We start from the raw sequence: 8,282 nt of genomic DNA, 5'->3' as shown, positions 1-8,282 counted from the left end.
GGTTTCCTGACTTGAGCACCTGGACAAACATAGATCATTCTAATCAGAGAATCTTTTATTGTAAGGAACAGAAATCCACTCAAACTAGCTCAAGTCAAAAAGGAGTCCTGGGACTTCCCTGGTGGTGCAGTGGTTAAGAATCCACCTGCAGGGGACACGGGTTCGAGCCCTCGTCCAGGAAGGTTCCACATGCTGCAGAGCAGCTAAGACCACGCGCCACAACTACTCAGCCTGCGTGCCACAACTACTGAAGCCCACGTGCGACGAAGCCTGCTTGCCCGGAGACCGAGCTCCACAGAAAAAGAAGCCACCACAATTAGAAGACGGCGCACCGTAACGAAGAGTAACCCCCCGCTCGCCACGACTAGAGACAGCCCGTGCGCAGCAACGAAGACCCAACGCAGCCAAAAATAAATAAATAAATAAATTTATTTTAAAAACTGGAAAAAAAATGTATTAAAGCTACTTGAATGTACTCTTAAAAAAAAAAAGAATCCTGTGAGGACACAAAGTGTCTCAGAGAAACACGAAAAACTCCCAGGCCGTGGGAAAGGCAAAACCAAAGCCACTTCGAGATAGAGACACTCTCTCCTCCCCGTAGAGTGGCTCCTCAGCTTCTCTGACTACCTCCACCCCCTTCCCATCCTCCAATCAGCCACCTCTGAGTTTCCTCTCTTCCTAAACTTCATCTAGCCCTTTATTGCCACCCCAGACACAAATCAGCCAGTCTTTGAGCTCCAGTGCCTACCGTGAACTGAAACTTGGTATCACTTAGATTCCCCAGAGAGGGCATCTGATCAGCCCAGCTCTCCTTTTCTGCACCAGGCCAGCTGGCCAGTGAGCTCCCCTTAGATGAGGTGCACAGTCCTGTGCCAATCAGCTATAACTGGGGGGGTGGTCAGGGGCCTGCTGTCCACCCAGCAGGGGCTGTGGGTGGAGGAAGATTCTGTAAGAAGGGAGGTATCCCCAGATGTGCCGAATACAGTGGTGTTATTCAACAGACTAATTCTACAAATACTCATTGTGAAAATGCTAAATGCACAGCAAGAGAAGAGGACTGAGGCTTAAAACGCTCCCATTTTGGAGGAAACAGGTTGACAAGGACCAGCAGAAGAAGCAGAAGTTTCCTTCACTTTGGATTTGACAATCAGGGAGAAGAGAATTTTGAGAAGGGTATTCATTTCTTATTGCTGCTGTAACAAATTTCCACAAACTTAGTGGCTTAAAGCAATACAAATTTATTCTCTTAAAGTCCTAGAGGGCAGGAAAATGAAATGGGCTTTATGAGGCTAAAATTAAGTATTGGCGGAGCTGTGTTACTTTTGAAGGCTCTAAGGGATAATCCATTCCTTGCCTTTTCTAGCTACTAGAGGCTGCCAGCATTCCTTGACTCGTGGCCCGGCATCACTCTGCTTCCATCATTACAGCTCCTCCCAGAATTAGACTCTCCTGTCTCCTCCCTCTTCTCCTTATAAAGACCCTTGTGATGACATTGGGTCCACCCAGATAATCCAGAATAATCTTCCCATCTCAAGATCCTTAACTTGGTCACATCTACAAAGTCCTTTTTGCCATATAAGGTAACATATTCACAGGTTCCAGGAGTTAGAACATGGATATCCTTGGAGGGTCATTATTCTGTCTCCCACAAGAAGGATATGTTGGTCACACAAGACAAACCCCGCCACTAGCCTAAGGAACAGCCACTGAATCTCACGCAGCCTCATCTGAGTCCTTCAAAAATATCATTTTCACAAAATGGAAGAAATGGAAACGGAATGTCAAAAGATTAGAGGCATGCAGGTGGTGAAAATGAGGAGGGAGAAATGCTGATCATTCCTAGGAAAAGTCCAGCAAAGGAAGATGAGAACTATAATCTGAGAGGACAAGGAGCGACAGAGTCATTGAGGTATGAAAGTTGGTGGGGGGGGGGGGGGGGGGAAGACCCCTCGAGACATGGGGAGGCAGAAATAGACCAAGCCTTGAGGGTCCAGGCTTGAAGGCACCTTTGGGGAAATGCCATGGAGGGGCCCCAAGAGGAAGAGAAGTTCAGCACGACTCAGAGTCTCCAGCTGAGGCTGGATGTTGACTCCACCTCTATGACTTTCCCGAGCAGCCCCAAGGCCTGGATAAAGAGCAAAAGGCAAACAGAGGAGACGGTTGGATTGGATGGTTTCAGGGAGGCGCTGAGAAGTGAGCGATGCTGTGCTGCTGGAGAGAGCAACGGTAGAACAGCTGAGAAGGCAGAGAAGCCAGGCAAGGCCGGGGAGTGGAGAACTGAAGTGGGAGGCGGAGCCAGACAGCAGCCTAGGGAAGGGCCCCATCAGCACCTGCGGAGGGACAGCACACACGGAAGAATAAACAGCCAATCCCTAGCCACAGTGCTGCTGGTCAGCTGGGTGTGATGTAGGCTCTGGGGCCGCAGAGGAGGGGTTGCGATTGGATGGGGGGCGGGGCTGCAGATGAACAGCGTCACATCCCTAACCAGGCCTCACCCAAGGCTCACAGAGCTACAGAGATGAGGGTGCCCGGCTTTCTTGGAGGATCCATTTGGTCACCACAGTCGAAGGAGCCCCTGGCCGCCCAGAAGGAGGGAATCAAGGTTATCTCATCAGCTTCCACCAAGTGGTCTATCATTATTTAGCTCTATATCTTTTTTGCTGGGGTCGGGCAGGGGGGACAGTTTTATACACTGTCTCCACCTGCCATGCAAATGTTTATCCAGGTTTGTCAGATGGACGCTGGCAGAAAGCACATTTCTCCTCCCAGGGAAAAGAAAGATGTCACTGAAATTATCTTGGGTTCCATAGGTGACATTAGTACAGCCAGACTGCAAAACATCAAGTGCCAATTTTCATGTTAGTTTCTGTTGTGTTAAACAGAAATCCTACCCTTGTTGTGTCGATTATATTGGTGAGAAAATTCCCCCAGCCGCTGGCCCGGCGCGGGGCTGCACCTGGGCCCAGGGGCCACTTATCTGCCGTGTAGGTGAATTCTGTGCTGCTTGGCTCTAGAGGAAAATGCATCTTACATAAGGTTCTGCTCCACAGATAAGTCTGTTGTTAATATGCCTCAGACTGCCTTGGCTTCGGCTATTATCACAGATACATGCAACGTACATCGTTTTTATCAGTATGCATTGTACTTGGGGTTAAAAAAAATAAAAATAAAAAAGGAAGAGAGACCACAGGATGTCATTTGTTATTTTTTAAAAAAGAAAAAAAAATGTTTGCTACAGATTCCACCCATACCACGTATTATTCCCGATGAATAAATTGGAACACCGTGCTCGCTTCGGCAGCACATATACCAAAACTGGAGCGACACAGAGAAGATTAGCACGGCCCCTGTGCAAGGATGACATGCAAATTCATGAAGCATTCCATATCTTTTTTTAAAAAAAACTGGAACATCAAACACGCATTAGTCAAATGTGTGGGTTTTTCAGAATGGACTTTTCCATAGTTCAATGTGATTGAGTAGTACGTATAGGGCATCATGCCTGAGCTAAATGCTGCCTGCCACGACTCTGTCCCATCTTTTAAATGTATGGGATATTTTTTCCCAAAAATGAAAGAAGAGGATTTGGTAATGAATTCTTTTAGCTGAGGGAATGGAGAAAATGTGGGGCCCTAGTGTGAATCTGGGCCATTTCTGCTTTCATATCCAGGAATTGATCAATCTGGGGAAACTGAGGCAGCTCAATCAGATGTTTGTTCTAATAGAAGCCAGCTTTGCAGCACAGTGAGTCCCAGCTGCACTGCTGGCAGAACTCCTGTCCCTCCTTGGAAGACCCTCCCCTGCATGGGGCATTCAAACAGTGCGACACTGTTTGGGGGTGTTCGGGTAGTGATCGGACAGTAATATATTTCCCCATTTCCTGGACCCAGGAAGGCAGAAACTTGAATGATGACCAGTGATGAAACCACCAGCACAGCCAGGCCAGGCCCAGGAGCCCATGAGCTGAAGAAGCCCCAGTGAATTGATTGCATCCATGTCTCTAGGTCTCGTGTTCCCATGTGTGAGACGCCCTGAGGGGACTAAATGACCCATGACGTCCTTCGCACCAACCATGTGTACAATGCCTAATGGATGGATTTCACCCTCACTCTAGTCTGGCCTCTCCACATGTTTCTGGGCTTCCTGCTCGTCAGGGGGCAGCTGAGGTGCTGGCTGAGGATCCCACCTGAGCTCTGGCTGAACCCCATCCCCAAGAAAAGCCCAGATCCCAGACTAGAGTTGGTACTGAGAGGAAGGGATCCCAAAAATGTGGATCTGAGCACATGGATGGAGACTGGAGAGTCCAGCTCCCACAGGGAACGAGAATCTTCTGACAAGGCTGGCCAAGAGCTTTGTGCATCACTTGCCCCAAGAGGGCGCGCTGACAGCTCCAATCGCAAACAACGTGCACAAGGGCTGATGCGGGACATGCGGAAGAGACCCTCTCAATGCCCCATCCAGATCCTCTTGGGTCCCTTCCACCATTTCTGTGCATCTCCCTCCTGGCTTCACTATGCTTTTCCCTAATGGCCACCATCCCACTTCTGGGATTCAGACCCTTCAAACAGAGATTAGTTTATGAGTCCTGGACAGGACTGAATGCTAGGCCAGAGTCTTAGATGTTTTCCAGAGCTTGATCCAGACCACCAGAATTCTCTCCAGCCCGTAACTCATGTATCCCCAGCATGCGCTAATCCCCCTCACCTCTTTGCTCATCCCGTGTCCCGACTGTCTGCCTGCCAACCACTGAACCATATTTATGGTTGTCTTCTACGTGACTTGGAGCATAACATGGTTAAATCAAGAACCCCAGTACTCCTCTGTCTTACCCTCAGCTGCAGGAGCCTGGAGGCATATTTAACAGTGTCACACGGAAAGTGCCACGGTGCCTGTGCTTTGTCCCAAATCCAAGAGGAAGGCTCTTCTGTCCAATGTGGTTTAAAACGCCCCTCCCACTGTAGATCGTAGCAGCGAAGAATGCTGAGCAGGGCAGAAAACACAACATCCAGACCCCAGAAACAGGCTGAATGCCCAGGTTTAGGGAGGAGAGAGCAAGAGAGTGTGAGAGCCGCCCAGCGCTCACAATGCCCCCATCTCCCCATCCTGGCAGTCTGGCAGCCAGTCACTCCTCACAGGCCTGAAGCCAGAGCCCAGTGCTTACTCATTCGATAATAGACAGTAATTGCGTATGTGCCTGTCCATAGAAGTCAGTGAATAAAGAGTCAGTATTTACAGATTTACTTTTCATATCTGTTGGTACAAAGATGAAGAGCTTTCTGTCAACAGTAAAAGTAACTCAGTCCAAAGTGAGTCCAGAATTTAACAAATTACACTCTCTGCCTCTTAGTCCATTGGGTAAGGATAGCAAGTCACCTTGGGGCCATTGGGAGTGCCTTCTTAGTTATGCACATTAAGGCCTTACCTATATTTGGGGAGAGGATGCTAAGGCCCCATGGGGATGTAGGTATATCACTCCCTATTGCTGATGCCCTGGAGGGGTGTAACAGGTTATATGGTGCTGTGAAGCCACGCCCCTGCCTGACACCCCACCATCTGCAGAGCTCAGGAGAAAGGTGGACAGTCTGTAGTAGGATCTGGGATCTTCTGAGAATAAAGCGTCTAAGATCCAGACTTGTGGCTAAGAAAGCTGTCGGGGTGGACAGGTCTATGGGAAATCTGGAACGGGGACCCAGGCCCTAACCAGAGGCCTGAGGCCTGGGGTCAGGGCTTGTGAGGCGAAACTAGAGCTGGCAGGGCACCTGGCTGGGGCCTGTGCTGGGCCCTGAGGGTAACAGCCGAGCAGGTGAGCAAAACCTGAGTAAATAACTTGGATGCCAGGGGTGAGAGTTCACTCTGCAGAGGACAAGCATCCATCCATCTAGGACCAGACTTTGGCAGGGATGCCCTGTGGCAGTGACCACAGTTCTGATCCAGGGGTTAAACCATCTGGGGTTCTGGAACAGCATGGAGGTGAGATATGGAGGCCTTGAGAGGTGGTTCTCATCACCCCTAGTTAGAGCCTGTGGGGACTCCCCAGGGTAGGTAGAAACAGTAAAGCAAGAGGATAGAATTTTTGTTTCGAGCCGGTGGTGTGGCTCAAACATAAAAATCTTAAAACAAAACAAAAAACACACAACACTCCAGTCTAAACAGGTGGGCTGTGGAAGAGGATTGCGCAAGCTGGAGGATGAGAATAAAGACTATTTTATTGACAACCCTCTCTAGGGGTCTACCAGCCCTGCTGCCATTCTCACTGGAGGTCAGCTGGGGAAGGACCTCTACTGAGACCTCATTCCAGAGTGCCAGCTCACTCCTCCTTTTACTCCTGTCACCTTCATAAAGGCCTGGATTGAAGAGCTCCCCTGCATAAATTTAATATTGATTCGGTCAACATTCTAGAGTCCAGAGTAGCAACCACTTGGTAGCCCCTCTGGCCATCTCCCCAAGGCAATGCTCTCTGCCTTCCACCACTGGCCCGGGGAGAGATGCTCACCACATCTGGCCCCCCTCGCACCCCGGGGGAGAGGCCCAGTCTGTTGCAGCTGAGAACAAACTGAGAGAGTAGTGCCTGGCCCTCCACGGCGGTCCCCATTGCACCTCTCTCCCCCCTACCCTGTGAAGCGACCATCTCGGCTGCGCCAGGCCTCACAATTCACAAAGGGGTCCACATGCACAGCCCACCGAACAGCATCACTTGGCCTGCATTACCTCTCCATAATAATCTCATACATCAAAGCGGGGAGAGACCTGGCTGTGCCTGTAAGCGACTCCGTTAGACATTGAATATCATTATCAGAAGCCCCTCGCTCCCTCGGCTTCGTATGCAAACTCCTGAGCTCCCTGGAGTCCTTCCTGAAGAAAGTGCCCTGCACGACGGACATTTGTTATTTTGCAGGAGAGGACGCTGAGGCTCCACGGGGACCGAACCAAATTAACTGCAGCCAAGAATTGGCGCCAATCAAGACCTACATTGACACCTAGTGGCGTCTCTCGGAACTGCAGCTGGCTCAGGCGGGTTCCTCTGGAAGCCACCCTCAGAAAAGCAAGAAACAAAGCCACTGATCCAAATATTTACAAATATCCGAGAAGAAGACAGAGTGGGAAACAAATTCACTTTTCAGCACCTCTTTGGTGATAGGCAAACCCACGCTTCATGTTTAAATATCTTAACTTGTCATGAGAGGGAGAAATTGAAACCATTACTCTTTCATCTCATCTCGGGATAAAATTCATTGAGAAAGAGAAAGGGAGGAATAGAGTCAAAAGCCTAAGTGGAATCCAACTTTACATTGCACATCCCTCTAATCTACGAATCCGACCTACATACAGTCACACAAGTGTGCAAAGATAGTCATTGCAGCAGTGTTGGGAATTTTTTTTAAGTGGAAATAACCTAAAAAGGCCAACTATTATATATAATATTATATATTATTGTATATAATATATTATATATAAATATGTTATAGTTATATCTAATATAGAAAAAATATAGATATCTAATAAAAGTCATAAATAGTGATATATACATAGATCACCTGGTGTACGTGTCATGACTTTCGTTATTGTTACATAATGCGATTTTACCTTTATTTGGAGTCTCCATTCCTCCTGACGCAGAAAAAGTAACCATGGTCAATCCTGGATAAAGTCAGGCATTTTATATTTAAACTTAGTCAATGCAGAAGTTTTCTTTCCTTACCTTGGCCTATAGATTTAGGGGTTTACTTCATATCACATGTTCAGAGGGGGGGTGTCTGCTCCCCAAAGCTCCAAATGGAGGTTTATCACTGACCCTTCAGCTCCTGAGTCCCCAAACTCTATCCTGAGCGTTCTATAACACCCTCATATGTTATGTCTAACCCCCCAGGGGAGGGCACAGGAGATGCCCTTTTGACATCCTGACTGTTTTTTTCTTACTTCTTCCTCATCTTCCCTCTTCCTCATCCACAGCTTGATCTAGCCTGAGTTTGGGAAGAGGGGGAAAAACTGCCAAAACATAACCTTCTCTGCTCAACCTTTTGTATTTCATAGTTGGGATGAACATTTTAGACTAAAATCCAAGAACTGGCATATTTCATCTCTGATTCCACTGTGACAGCTTCCTTGCAGAGATGAGTATCTCCCACCTACCTTCCCAAATCGGGAGTGGAGGAGGGCCCCAGAGAAGAGGGAGTGTGGGATGGGAGACCAGATCTGGTGATACTTCCCATATTGTCCCATCTCTGAGAGAGAAGGGTCTGGAAGGAGGCACAGCAAACAGTCACAGAGTTCACACCTAGGAT

The 8,282-nt window shown here is 48.4% G+C and overlaps 1 non-coding gene across 1 annotated transcript; it reads left to right on the top strand.

Moving 5' to 3' along the window:
* The first annotated feature begins 3,285 nt into the window (after positions 1 to 3,285).
* LOC114236322 (U6 spliceosomal RNA) lies at positions 3,286 to 3,392 on the top strand. The gene has a single exon (XR_003622294.1). It is a non-coding gene; the product is annotated as a U6 spliceosomal RNA (small nuclear RNA).
* Positions 3,393 to 8,282: the final 4,890 nt, after the last annotated feature.

The sequence above is a fragment of the Balaenoptera acutorostrata genome, chromosome 4 (genome assembly GCF_949987535.1).
Source record: "Balaenoptera acutorostrata chromosome 4, mBalAcu1.1, whole genome shotgun sequence".
Taxonomy (NCBI): Eukaryota; Metazoa; Chordata; class Mammalia; order Artiodactyla; family Balaenopteridae; genus Balaenoptera; species Balaenoptera acutorostrata.
Note: the sequence above shows the minus strand (reverse complement) of the source record. Positions and strands in the feature narration are given on the sequence as shown.